A 15,576-nucleotide genomic window follows, 5' to 3' on the forward strand; every position below is an offset into this window, starting at 1 on the left:
TAGTTGCAGCATGCAGACTTCTTAGTTGCGGCATGCATGTGGGATCTAGTTCCCTGACTAAGGATCGAACCCAGGCCCCCTGCATTGGGAACATGGATACCCACTGCACCACCAGGGAAGTCCCCCAAAGTGCCTAAGTTCTTTGATGGTCTATTAGTCACTTCCACAGACACCACCTCAAGAACTAAAGGGAGATGAACTTGATCATGCTTTAAAAATATGAATTATCGGGCTTCCCTGGTGGCACAGTGGTTGAGAGTCTGCCTGCCGATGCAGGGGACACAGGTTCGTGCCCCGGTCCGGGAAGATCCCACATGCCGCAGAGCGGCTGGGCCCGTGAGCCATGGCCGCTGAGCCTGCGCGTCCGGAGCCTGTGCTCCGCAATGGGAGAGGCCACAACAGTGAGAGGCCCACGTAATGCAAAAAAAAAAAAAAAAAATGTGAGTTATCTTCAATATTCTTCTGCAGTGAATCATCTGTTACTTTCACGCAGCAGTTCAAAATTCAAGAGACTACTAAAATGTTAAGTATTTAATAGTTCACAAAACAATATGAAGTTATTCTTTTATTAAATACATAGCAAACATCTATGTGTACCAAACTATGTACTAGGTAGTGAGACATATGAGGAAAAGTAAGTTTTGGAGTTCTTGACTAAACCATTTACTAGCTTAATGACCACAGCCAATTCTTTCACCTCTTTAAGTCTAAGTTTCCCTGGCTATAAAATAGAGGCTACCATAAATATTAGAACAGGGATCTTCCAATATCATATATTTATACTACTGAAGGTAAATAGACTCTCTGAGGGGTACACTGAAATAGATAAACAACAATGGACAGGTCTTCAATTTCCACTTGTATTCATTCCTTTCCTAAAACTAATCTGCCTGACAATGGATCAGAGGTCTAAACGGAGAGGTCATCCAAATTCTCCTCACTTGACTCCCCTTCCACAAGTCTTTACTCACTTTATAAAAAGAATGGCATACCTCTTGTCCATCCTGAATGAAACCAAACTGCATTGCCTAGATATAAAAATCTCTTAAGTATTAAACAAGGAATGATTCATAATATTTTGTCTGCAAAGCCTTCTTTAACTTAAATTACTACAAACTGACTACAGGGCTTCCTGTTCTATAATTACTGTAAAGAATGAAGATAGAAATTAAAAATGAGTAATTGTGATAGGATGTTCTATTTTCAGATATATTATAGAATGGGGCAGAAGTTGGTTACAATTTTCATTTTAAAAGTTCATCATTTCTAGCCTATGTTCATCATCAAAGATTACGTTACCTTTCAGGGAGAGTTCTGTGAAGCAAAGCTCAGAGAGTTTCTAAAAAGAACAAGAAAGACAGTTCTTCCAAGCAACACACTTTTTTTTTTTTTTTGCGGTACTTGGGCCTCTCACTGTTGTGGCCTCTCCCGTTGCGGAGCACAGGCTCCGGACGCACAGGCTCAGTGGCCATGGCTCACGGGCCCAGCTGCTCTGAAGCATGTGGGATCTTCCCGGACCGGGGCACGAACCCGCGTCCCCTGCATCGGCAGGGGGACTCTCAACCACTGCGCCACCAGGGAAGTCCCAAGCAACACACTTTTAAAACAAGTCTCCTTCCATTTATCTACCAAGGATTAAATATCAAACATGGCTGTCACAGGAACACAAATCAAATCATTTATTTGAACTGAAAAATAAAGTCAGACTTCTTAGATCATGAAAGTCAATCTGATTGTTTTGACAATGAAAGAACAGTTTTGCCAGCAAGGTTCCAAGGCAGACAATGGCTTTAAACTGAATAAATGGCTTTGGTTAAAACATGTTTAAGGCAAAAAAAAAAAAAAACTTTAAGTCATCTGATAAAAACATCTTATCAAAAAAATATCCTTTTGACATAGGTATACTGAAGTTAACAATATTTAGCTTTTCTCAATAGCTCCTGAACAATGCCTATAAGTAAAACGCTAATAGATATAATTACTACCTAATATAATTATATTAAGAAGACTTAATAAAGCCTTTTTTGGTATACATCCCAGAACTGCATGTCTCTAATGACTCTAATGATCCTGGCAAGTCAGGTGGTTTCTAGTCTTTGCTTTCAACGAAACTGAAGAAGGACTTAATCAAATTACCAGCTGACAGATAAACAAAAATAATTTTGATGATAAATCATTTGATGACAGAAGAGTTCAAATAACTGGGTGACAACTACTGAAACAAAACTGTGCATTACCATTCAATTAATTATGTAAACAAATTGCTCAGGATTTACACCTCTTGAAGAAAAAAGGGGGAAATAAAATTGATGCTGACCATTGTCTTACTGCAGCATTGAGTATTATTTATCTACAAAAGGTTGAATTAATTGAAAAACATTGAAGATCAGCTTCACCCATCTCATTCAAACATGCATTTCCAATAACTTATTTTCTTGTTTAATAATGATTTAACATTTTAATACATTTATGTTGTTTTACTAACTATATGCTAATTACAATTTAAAATCTAGGAAATTTCTTTTAAACTTGACTTCACATATATATATGTTGCAGAGACATACAATAGGGTGATCAATATGCACGAAAGGCTTTCATGCATAAAAATATATTGCCTTCATAATGTATGCATAGTATAGTACATGCAAAACATAATCCATGCATAAAAATACACCACATAAGGATAAAATCTGGTGGGGAAAAGTGTGATAGAGATACGAATTTAAACAGAGAAAGGAATATAAATTTTTTAAATGTTTAAAAAGAGCCTGTTTGTGTCTTTTTATAAATGAATCATGGTAGGTATCAAACCACAATAGTATTTAGCATGCACTAAGAGTGATTTATCAGTTTTATTTAACATTACAATATAAAAATCATAAATATTAACTTAATGAGTGAGGAAGTACTTGTTCATCAAAACATTTTTATGGGGCTTCCCTGGTGGCGCAGTGGTTGAGAGTCCGCCTGACGATGCAGGCGACATGGGTTCGTGCCCCGGTCTGGGAAGATCCCACATGCCGCGGAGCGGCTGGGCCCGTGAGCCATGGCCGCTGAGCCTGCACGTCTGGAGCCTGTGTTCCGCAACGGGAGAGGCCACAACAGTGAGAGGCCCGCGTACCGCAAAAAAAAAAAAAAAAAAAAAAAAATTTTTATGGAAGCTAAAAAGTTTCAACCCGTGGATTTGATGATATCTATGTCTTGGCAAAGTGCTTGGTACATATAAAATAGGAACTCAATGTTACTTTCCTTCTTTCTCTAGCTGGTTAGTAAAAGAGAAAGAACAAACATTTCTTGCCCTTAAGGACCTCACAATTCAGTAGACAAACCAGAATAAAAGTAACTGCTCATAGTGTGATAAGTATTACAATAAAGTTAAGTATAATGTATAATGTTTATTATAATAAAGAAAAGAGGTAGTAATAAGTCTCCTTCATAAGAGAGTCAAAAAACGGACAGCTTTTATCTGTTGCCCAACATTCTCTTCCTCTCCTATTTCATCTCTTCTTTGCTCCTTCCCCATGAACAACCTTCCCTTTTAAAGTCTGAGGACAAGAATTTGAAGGCAATAGTGAAGGTGGCCCGTAAAAAAGATCCATAGTATAGGCAAGAAGCAGACTAGGATAGCCTAATTGTTATCAAATCACCCAAAGGGAAATTCTACTCGCCAGATTCACAGAGTACATCTTCAGGTCCTCAACAATAAATCTGCAAGATCCATTTTGCACTATCCTCCAGGCAAATTAGTTCTCTAACCCCAAACTTCAAAATGTTCAGTCTTCCCATAGTATTTCTGTCTCTGATCTGATTTTCCCCTGCCCCAAACCAGGGAATTTTCCATCAGATCTCAATAACCTTTACATTTCTTCATCTTTGCTGCTTTTTATCAATTTTATCTTGCTTATCTCTTCCTTGACTCTTGCACCCTTCTTCTTAAGAACCTGACCTATACATATACTACCCAGAATCAGCCAGACTGCTAGGTTTGAGGACACAGTTATATACTAAAAGGACTGCCTCAAATTTATTTCGGAAGTAGGCAAGATATAAATTAGAATTATAAATGTAAAAGTAAATACACCATCAGGTCCATAATTCTTACTAATGAAATGGAGCTATTTCTCACTGAAACATTTAATGTTAATGTTTGTTTGTTAAATGTCTGTTTAAATGTGGGGCTATAATTATATGTAGTTCTTATTTTCATTTAATGTATGCTGTTCTGCCAACCTAACTGCTGTTGGCAGAAAAAAAAGATACACAGCCTTTTGAATCTATTACATTTAACTTATTCTCTGAGTATTCAGTTTTAAATTAATAAACGTCAAAAGGAAAATTCAACTTAGTAGGAAGTAGAAAGTAGAGCGCTATACTTCAACTTTCTATTACGTCTTTTCCAGAATAATACAAAGCACAGACTATTTTTTAGTTGGGTTTTGTTTCCTAAAAACATGATTAAACAGATGTTCTGCTTTTATATCCATTTCTTGATTCAAACATGAACATAGTCCCTAAAAAAGCCAGAGACAGCAAAATGGTATAGTGGTATTTCTCAACCTTTTTTCTACCTGAATTTACCAGAAGGAAAAGAAATACACAACAATCAGCAGAAAATGAGGAAGCAGGAGAGAGCACAGGGAAGGGCCCTCTTTACCCTGCCTCTAGTCTCCACAAAGAGAGCCTCTGAGTCAATGAAACTACATTAGATTGAAAGTCAAAGACCTGTGTCGTTGTCCTGATTCTGCCATTAAGTAGACAAGCCATTTAATTTCTCTAAAGAGGATAAAACTACCTATGTGACAGGGTTGCTATGTGGATCAAAAAAGATAATACTTCAGGGGGCTTCCCTGGTGGCGGTGCAGTGGTTAAGAATCTGCCTGCCAATGCAGGGGACACGGGTTCGATCCCTGGTCTGGGAAGATCCCACATGCCGTGGAGCAACTAAGCCCATGTGCCACAACTAATGAGCCCGTGTGCCACAACTACTGAAGCCTGCACCCCTAGAGCCTGTGCTCCGCAACAAGAGAAGCCACTCCAATGAGAAGCCCACGCACCGCAAGGAAGAGTAGCCCCCACTCGCCACAACTAGAGAAAGTCCCCGGGCAAAAAGACCCAACACAGCCAAAGATAAATAAAATAAACAAATTTTTAAAAAACAAAAAAAAAGATAATACTTGAAAAGGGCCCAGCACATTATTTAACAGATATAAAGGCTCACCCCTCCCCCCTTTCTTGGAATGCCTCCACCTCTACCAAATGAATAATTAAATTAGCTCAAAAGTAGATTGGTGGGGGGGGGGGAGTTGTTAAAGTATTTCACTTGTTTTGAAACAACTGCACAACTACAGATTTCCATTAAGGAAACATCAGACAGTTGTATACAAGGATGTCAACTAGAGCATAATTTATGGAAAAGTAAAACTGTAAACTATTACACCATCCAAAACGTACCCAACTGCATCAGTAAATTACAGTTCAACCATGGGGAAATGGTTCAATATTGTATTTTTTAAAAAAAAGGAGAGGGATTTCCCTAGTGGTCCAGTGGGTAAGTCTCCGTGCTCCCAGGGCAGGGGGCCCAGGTTTGATCCCTGGTCGGGAAACTAGATCCTGCACACATGCTGCAACTAAGAGTTTGCATGCCGCAAGTAAGAAGTCCGCATGCCACAAATGAAAAAAAAAAAAAATCCTGGAACTTCCCTGGTGGCACAGTGGTTAAGAATCCACCTGCCAATGCAGGGGACATGGGCTCAATTCCTGGTCCGGGAAGATCCCACATGCCACAGAGCAACTAAGCCTGTGCGTCACAACTACTGAGCCTGCGTGCCACAGCTACTGAAGCCCGCAGCCTAGAGCCCGTGCTCCGCAGCAAGAGAAGCCACTGCAATGAGAAGCCCGCGCACCGATGAAGAGTAGCCTCCACTCACTGAAACTAGAGAAAGCCCATGAGCAGCAACGAAGACCCAACGCAGCCAAAAATAAGTAAATAAAATAAACAAATTTATAAAAAAAAAAATCCCGCATGCCACAACTAAGACCCAGCGCGGCCAGAATGAATGAATAAATGAATGAATGAATACTTTTTTTTAAAAAAAAAGAAAAAGCTTGCAATATACTCCCAAAAAGAATTGGAAACATATATATCAAAATATTATATATCATTGCATATGATTTTTATTTTTTTCTTTGTGTTTTTAAAATGTACATAATAAGGATATTATTTTGAAATTAGAAAAACTATATTAAAAACAATTACATACAACACTTTAGAATGTGGTTATGATACTCATCCGGATACAGTTTCCACTTAAACTTTTCAACCAATGAACTTGTAAGCCTCCAAAGATTACATGAAAACTTTTCTTGTACAAAAAAATTTAAATAAATTTAATTTAAATACTTTATTATATAAATATTGACAGCAACAGGTGACAAGTAAGTAGGAAGAAGGGAAGTGGGAAGGGAGGGAGAAGGAGGGGTAGAAGGGACACAGGAGGAGGGGAGAGGAGAAGGAGGAGAAATACTTCCCTCAATCCTGTCTGAGCTATTTAAGGAAGACACTCTTGAAGCAAAGAAAGAATAAAATCCAATAATGGCATTCCTACCATGGGCAATGGGAAAATGGTATTATTATTTAGGTTTATAATTAAGTATCAGAACACATAAATAAAATGTATTAATACATTATAGATAACTATTGAGATATGCCAGAACAACAGTAGTATACAACTAACAGTAATAAAACAAAGTTTGGGCCTTTTGTAAGAAACTGAAACAGACACTATTTATTCAGATGTGTTCTTTCCCTGAAGATTAGCATAACTTAGAATTTCAGGCTCAGAAAGGTCCTTGAAGAGACTGTGAAGTCCAGAACAGCCCAGTCATAAACGAAATGCCCTACCAATGTCACAGATAGTAATGTCAAGCTAAGACTTGCTATATAGCAGGATGATAATAAAATATTCCATAAATACTTGCAACTAAGATTGCCCTGTGAGAATTAAATGAGTAAAATTCTAGAAATCTACAAATATTACCATATAAACCAAAGAACCCTAATGGTTCCTGTTAAGTTTTATAAAGTTGACAGAATCAATCATACAGATAGTGTGGATATAGTGAGATTTTAAACAACGTAACATGTTTAAATGGCTCTTGCAATTGTAAAATAAAAGTTGATTCAAACATATTAGAGGGACTTCCCTGGTGGTCCAGTGGGTAAGACTCCACACTCCCAATGCAGGGGCCCTGGTCTGATTCCTGAACTAGATCCTGCATGCATGCTACAACTAAAAGGTTGCATGGTGCAACTAAGAAGTTCACATGCCACTAAAGATCCCACATGCCGCAACGAAGATCCCGCATGGTGCAACTAAGACCCAGTGCAGCCAAAATAAATAAATATTTTTTTATAAAAACATATTTGAGGGAATTCCCTGGCAGTCCAGTGGTTAGGACTCTGCTTTCACTGCCCGGGGGCCAGGTTCAATCCGTGGTCAGGGAACTAAGATCCTGCAAGATGCGCGATGCAGCCAAAAAAAAAAGCAAATTAAAAAAAAAAAAAAAAAACATATTAGAAAGCACAGAGAACTATATTCAATATCCTGCGATAAACCATAATGGAAAAGAATATTAAAAAAGGAAGGTATATATATGTATAACTGAATCACTTTACTGTACAACAGTAATTAACACATTATAAATCAACTATACTTCAATTTAAAAAAATACAAAAAAAACAGAAAGGAAGAAAAAGGAGATCAAAAGTGTTAATCCACTAATCTTTCAGCTTTCACTAAAGCTGAAATTTAAGAGGCTTATAAAGAAACAGATTAAGAGTAAACCATGGTGGGCTTCCCTCATGGCACACTGGTTAAGAATCCGCCTGCCAATGCAGGGGACGTGGGTTCAAGCCCTGGTCTGGGAGGATCCCACATGCCGCGGAGCAACTAGGCCAGTGTGCCACAACTACTGAGCCTGTGCTCTAGAGCCTGCGAGCCACAATTACTGAAGCCTGTGCACCTAGAGCCCATGCTCCGCAACAAGAGACGCCACCGCAATGAGAAGCCCGCGCAATGAAGAGTAAACCCCGCTCACCGCAACTAAAGAACGCCCTCGGGCAGCAACAAAGACCCAAGGCAGCCAAAAATTAATTAACTAATTAATTAATTTTTTTAAGAGAGTAAACCATGGGGTTTGAATGCAAATAACAGCAGTAAGTTACAAGGTTTATGAAAATAATATTTTAAATTCTCATTAAAAAACTAGATGAGGGGGCTTCCCTGGTGGCGCAGTGGTTGAGAGTCCGCCTGCCGATGCGGGGGACATGGGTTCGTGCCCCAGTCCGGGAAGATCCCACATGCCGCGGAGTGGCTAGGCCCGTGAGCCATGGCCGCTGAGCCTGCGCGTCTGGAGCCTGTGCTCCGCAACGGGAGAGATCACAACAGTGAGAGGACCGCATACCGCAAAAAAAAAAAAAAACAACTAGATGAGGATTAAAACTCAATTAGAGAAAGCTGGAGGAAATAATAATTAAGCTAGATTTAAATCTAAACACATAGAACTATACTCTTTGTATTTTAAAAAAATCATTGATAATTATTCATAACAACCAGCCACATATTTTCATTAAAGGAAATTTTTTAAATTTGGTACTTGTAAGATGTCACCACTTGGCTCTTGGGCCACATGAACAAAACTAGCCCACGTTGTATCACACTTCCTATATATTTCTAAGTATATTTTAGTCTGGATTCTGTCCCTACATGTCACTCCACTGTGATTTACTTAGCTGAGGTCACCACTGACATCCTATTGTCAAGGCCAGTGGACTCCTGTAGGCTTTATGTTACCAATCTGTTACATCTGATATTATTAACCACTCTGTCATACAAAGTCACTATTCTTTGTGAGACCTTATCTTAGTTCTCCTGCTACAAGCTCACCATTTCTTCTCCATCTCCTACCATACTTCTTCATCTACCCATCCATTAAATGTTCTATCTTCCACCCCACTTCTCCTTTTACTTTATGCCCTTCCTCTAGAAAGGCTTATCTATTGGTTGCTTTAAACACTACCTATTTAATAATGGTGGCAGCAGTGGTGGTGATAACGATGATGATGATAATGGTAAAAATAGCTAACATTTATTGAATGGCATTATGTCAAATTACAATTAAATATAATGTTTATTACATGTCTCTCCCACCATGAATCCTCTACCCACCAGAAACATAAATCAAACTCTCTCCTAAATATGCCCACCTAGATATCACACATTCATCTCATGCATGAACAAAACAACTCAATCTCTCCATCCCCTCTAACATGTCCTCCCCCTCCCATACTCCCTAACTCAGTTATAAATAACAACATCTAGTCATTTACCAAAACTAAACATTGGAATGTCATCCCTGACTCCTTTGCCCTTTTCATTAAATCAATCATCAAGTCTTACCTTTATAACACTGAAGTATTATTGAACTTTCTCCCGACCATTCTCTCCTAACTGTAATGATTAGGTCACCATCTCTCAACACGTCTATCACTACAGCCTCCTCTAATTTATCTCCTCAAATTCTCTGACCTACTGCAGACACAGTGATTTACAGCATTCTAAACGTGAATCTGACCATGTCATCCGCCTGCTTATTAACCCCCCTCAAGTTGTCTCCACTGTCTGTAACAGAGATGTGAGACATTCCAAGCTGTCTAGTAGCCAATAATATTAGCTAGCACATGGCAAATACATAAATTATCTCATTCAATCCTCACATTATAATACTCCTATTTTAATATTCCTACTATAATATTCCTATTTTATTCACAAGGAAACTGAGCTTCCACAGATTAAGAAATATAACCAAAGTCACACAACTACAAGTCACTCCAGAGCACAATCTTAACCTGTATTCTATAATGCCACAGTATATGAATCAATTTCTTTCTACATTTGTCTCCTCAATTACACTACTAGCTGCTTAAAGGCAAGAAACTTATTTAACACTGTAGTCCCAGTATTTGGCAAAATGCTGAACACAAAGCAGGTGCTCCAAAAAATGTATACTGAGCTCAAATGAACTGTTAAAAATGAATCCATGCTTAGGTAAGCCTTAAGAATACCATTTTCCTCAATATTTCCTCAAAAGTCAGGTCTGGAGGTACTTCCCTGGTGGTCCAGTGGCTAAGACTCTGTGCTCCCAATGCAGAGGGCCTGCGTTCGATCCCTGGTTTGGGAACTAGATCCCACATGTCTCCACTAAAGATCCCATATGCCGCAACTAATGACCCAGTGCAGCCAAATAAATAAATAAATATTAAAAAAGAAAAAAGACAGACAGACCAAGGTTGTTTAAAAAAAAAAATCAGGTCTGAAAATCAGAGAAGCCACGAGGAATACCGTCTTACAATATCTGGGGCAAAATGAAATCTTTATAAATGAGTCTATGTTCATTTAGCATCCATAATTTAGGTCTTATTTGAAGAAGCTCCAGAACAACTCAAAACCAATTACTTAATATGAAATAATATAAAGATTCAGAGTTTATTTCAAATTCAAATTTCAATACCAGTTTATTTCAAATTCTAAGAATCTGGAATTCATTAAACAAAAATCAAAATAGCCGAAGATCATCTTTCTTTTAAAGAAGGGCAAAGGTAACTAAGCTAAAGGAAATATTCAAAATTCAGTAGCCTTTCCAAATACCACGAACAATCTTAAAAAGTTGTTGAAAAAAAATTCTACTCACAATAGCAACAACTATATTTTAAAAATACCTAGAATAAACCTAACAAAAATGTACACTTATGAAGAAAACTAAATTTTGCAATAAGACCTAAGCTACAGTGTCTAATACTATAACCACTAATCACATTACTATTTGAATTTAAATTAATTAAAATAAAATAAAATTTTAAAATTCAATACATCAGTGGTCAGACTTCCCTGGCGGTCCAGTGGTTATGACTCTGTGCTTCCACTGCAGGGGGCACGGGTTTGATACCTGGTCGGGGAACTAAGATCCCACAGGCCTTGCGGCACAGCCCAAAAAAAAAAACACATCAGTTGCACTAACCACACTTCAAACATTCAAAGCTAAATGTGACTACTGGTTACCATATTGGAAAACACAGATATACAACATTTCCAGCATTGCAGAAAGTACTAGTGGACTGCTGCTTCAGAGACAGTAAGTTACCCCAGATTTCATTTTTACTTTTAATCTCTTCTACATGGTTTGAATTTTTTCCAAGAATCATTTATTTTTATAATTTTTGAAGCTAACAAATTTAGCAATGACCACTCCATAAGATATGTAAGTCTAAAAAAATCAAAACTATTCATTTTGCAACCCTGTATCTAATGTACTTAGAGCCTATGTGTTATTGAAATATATAAAAGAATACATAAACTAAATGGAGAAATACATGTATAGATAGAAAAACTCATATGTTAAAGATCTCATTTTTCCCAAATTCATCTATAAAGGTAATGTAATTCCAAACAAAATCCCAGAAACAATTTTTGTAGAACCTGACAAGCTATTCTAAAATCTGTGGACAAAAGAAAAGAGCCAAGAACAGCTAAGAAAATTCCTGAATAAAAACGAAGTGTAGGGACTTGCCCATCAGACATCAAGACTTAGTGTAAAGCTTTAGTAACAAAATAAAAATAGGGCTATATTAGTTCAAGGACAGACAGACTAGCAGGGAAAAAAAAAAAAAAGTTAAGAAGCCAGAGACCAAACTATAGATAAATAAAAATTGTCATTGCAGATCAGTGGGTAGAAGTTGGCCTATTCATAATATAGTAATATAATAGCTGATTCCCTAAAAGGAAAACCTTTTTAAAAACTGGATCCCAATACACATACATGTCTATCCTGTTGCGAGTTCTGGTCCTAAGTTTGTCTTTATTTGCCTATCACCTTGAAGATTTTGATGGTGGGAGGATGGTAATTCATATTATGGTTCCTCTCTCCTTCTCTCTCTCTCTCTCTCTCTCTCTCTAAATCTCTGTCTGTTCTCGTTTTTCTCTGCAAATGTTAACAGAGACAAATTTTGTAACATGTTTTTCATTCTCTCTTCTTTTTTCTACATGTTCTGAGTGTAGCAAACTCCTGTTATGACCAACATTAGAAGTTTAGTTTATATGAAGACAAATAATTTTACTGAATCTTGAAACATTATTATTCAGTCCCAAACAAAAAGGTGTTGTAAGTTGAGGAGTATTCAGGATTATTGTGACCAGCAATTATTTGCTTTATTTTAAAAATAGAATCAAAGAGTTCTCCTCTTTACATCTGTAAAATAATAAAATATTTTGGTGCAAAAAACAAAAAACAAAAAACAAAAAAAACTGGATCCCTACCTCACGTCATATACAAAAATCAGTTCAGGATCAATTAAGGACCTAAATACACAAAGCATAATGTTATAACTTGTAGAAGAAAATACTGCAGAATAGCTATACAGAGACAACTACAAAAGTGTCAGAGCATCTCACAATTAGTTTTAAACAAAACAATGATAGCTTTTAACTGTATATAAGGAGTCTCACTTGACACTCCAAATATTGTTTCACCTTCACACCTAATATACATCATTTATCAAAGTAATTCATCTTAACTTATACAAATAATTCATCTGTAAATTTTTGGCATTGAATAATCAACATTGAAATTTATGATCAACTTTACTTTGAGTATTTTTGGAGTAAACATTAAGTAGTATCTTTCATGTATGCTTACATTAATCAAGATTTACCTAAGGTTCATATCATTATATTATTAAGGATTTATGTCTGTGAGAGAAACACATTTCCTGAACTACTCTAGCTTCCCTTCTTAAAACTGAGTATTTTTATTTCTAATGATGACTTTTATTTCCTGATTACCATTTCATTAATTCTCTCATTCCTCTTACTTCTGTGGTATTTATATGGTGTCAGGAAAAATTAAGGCAAATCTGTCTTACATATTTGTTTTCCATCCCTATTAATACATTCCTTTCCTTTATTCCCCATAATTACACCAATACTCATCTGGAAGTATTTATATGTTCCATATTTCCTCCTCCCCTCACACCCACTGTGTCTCTTCAATATGCTGGAAAAGATTATTCTCAATAGCCTACTTCCTACCACACGTGTCCTACTTATTTTCAGTTGTAATATTTTGGCAAATTGGATACACCCAAACTAACTTAATTCTGCTTTTCTCAGATCCTAATTTTTTCTTATTCAAGGGAAAAACCAGCTTTACAATCTTCAAATAAAGACTAGGATACTCTAGAAGAAATTTAATTTTTGAATATCAAATAATTATCTAGTTGATATTTCTGAATCATGGCAATGCTTGCTCCATTCTGGAAACAGGTCAATTGTAGACAACATACCATCCTCCCAACATAAGAAGTGCACTGTTTTGAAAGTTCAGTCAAAAAGAGAATTGTTGAGTCTTTCAATCTCTCACAAAGAAATTATTAATCTACTCTGATGCACTAATTAAAACTAAATGTTAACAATTTTTGGAGCAAACTACACACATTTTTCTCATCTACACTATATCTATACTAAAAGGAAAATAGAATTTCATTAAGTTTATGAGCCTTTATGTATCTACTTAATTTACACTCAAAAAATCTGGATATATAATTGAGTTTTTCACTTTCAAATTAATACTTCCATAGTAAGATAGTAGAAAATAAAGAATACAGGTTTTACAATTAAAACAAGCATGTATTTCAAATTACTGCACAATGACTGATACACTTTTTGGTCATGAACAAATGACTTAAGCTCTGTTATTCTTTACGAGGATAACTACCTTATAAAGTTGTCATGAGTACTAAACTAATACCATATAAAAACGTACCTAATACATGTTGAATAATGCTTTATTGTCAGATAATAATTGTTAAAAATTATTATACTCTTGTTTTTTCTCCTTACTCTTGAAACTTTTTCAGATGGATTCTCCATGGCCCTTCTTTAGATTCAACCCTTTGTTGTATACCAGTCCTGTGTGCAAAGACCATTAGAATATGATGGTTCTTGTTCTTTAAAAAACTGCTCTGAAAAGCTTGACAAACATAGCATGTGAAAAATATATCTTCACAAAAATGTATGTGAAGAAAATATCAATTCTCTCATTAACTTTTTTTTTTTTTTTTTTTTTTGCGGTACGCAGGCCTCTCACTGTTGTGGCCTCTCCCGTTGCGGAGCACAGGCTCCGGACGCGCAGGCTCAGCGGCCATGGCTGACTTCCCAGACCGGGGCACGAACCCGTCCGTGTCCCCTGCATCGGCAGGCGGACTCTCAACCACTGCGCCACCAGGGAAGCCCTCTCATTAACTTTTAACATTGAACACTTAAAACTCCACTTCAAAAAAAGCCTTTCATAAAAAAATGTTTTTCAGCCAAACGCTATTCACCAAGTGCCTAACATGTATCCAGCACCATGCCAAGGGTCATGTAAGAAAAAAGCATAGTGCAGTTCCTTTGCACCAAGAGCTTACTGTATATAGAAAAGATTTAGTAAGATACTTTCCTTAATTGCCTCTCTCCCCAGCAATGTTTATAAACACTGCATGCAACGCTTATACTAAATTGTTAACCTAGGACAAAAAAATATATATATTGAGCTTCCTCTCAAGTAAGAAATTAGAAAGCAGAAGAGAGTAACGTGAGTCAAGAAAGTCAAAGGAAATTGTAAATTAAAGGGAAAAAACCCTCTCTTTTATTCAAAACACTGCTTGTTTGGCAAATCATAAGTTAAGATCATCACATAAATATACAAATTGTTAAACAGTTAAAACAAAAGATGAAACCAGTAATCAACAAAAGATATGAACTAAAGGAAAGTGAGAAAATCATTTTTATTTATCCAGAGACTGCTCTGACATAGAAACCAGGCTTACCCATTTTGAATCCCCAAAATCTGGCATGTAGTTATTAATTCTTAGTTTGTACAATAGGTTCAAACTGTTAATAATTTAATCATCTGTTTAAAAAATAAAGGTAATTAGTGTAGCATGGTAGAAAAAGAAACAAATAGGGTCAGGAGATACAGATTCCATCTCAGGCTTGCAATGCTAACTGTAATCAAGGGCAAAACATCTAACTTTGCTGAGCCTGTTCCGCTGTTGTAAAATGAATAAAGAAGACTAAATTATCTCCAAATTCCAATTTGTCTCAAAAATCCTATGAGTCCATGGTTATACATTTCCTGCTATAGTACATATAATAATAGTGAAATACACACACTCACACCCCTTGGACTTCCACTTATGTATGGCAGAAAGATTATCTACTCTTCCTTCCAAGACTGTTAAAATGATAATAAAGGCACAAAAAAAGGCAAACACCTACAGGAGCAAAAAGAATACTAATGTTAAAAAAAAAAAGAATACTAATGTAATTAACCATTAATGGTCAAAAGGTTTCCACAAATTTTCAGAAAAAGGAAAGCAGATGAGGAACTCAGCAGCACTAAAGAAACTAAAATCTCATTTGCAATTGAAAGAGACTACTTATGATAAGCAAGCTTAGTCCACCTGCAGAAACCCTAAATCTC

General features: G+C 36.5%; 1 protein-coding gene across 4 annotated transcripts in view; it reads right to left on the reverse strand.

Moving 5' to 3' along the window:
* ADK (adenosine kinase) overlaps positions 1-15,576 on the reverse strand; it is a 486,415-nt gene that overhangs the window by 418,189 nt on the left and 52,650 nt on the right. The window lies entirely within an intron of this gene.

Source organism: Delphinus delphis, chromosome 16, assembly GCF_949987515.2.
Source record: "Delphinus delphis chromosome 16, mDelDel1.2, whole genome shotgun sequence".
Taxonomy (NCBI): Eukaryota; Metazoa; Chordata; class Mammalia; order Artiodactyla; family Delphinidae; genus Delphinus; species Delphinus delphis.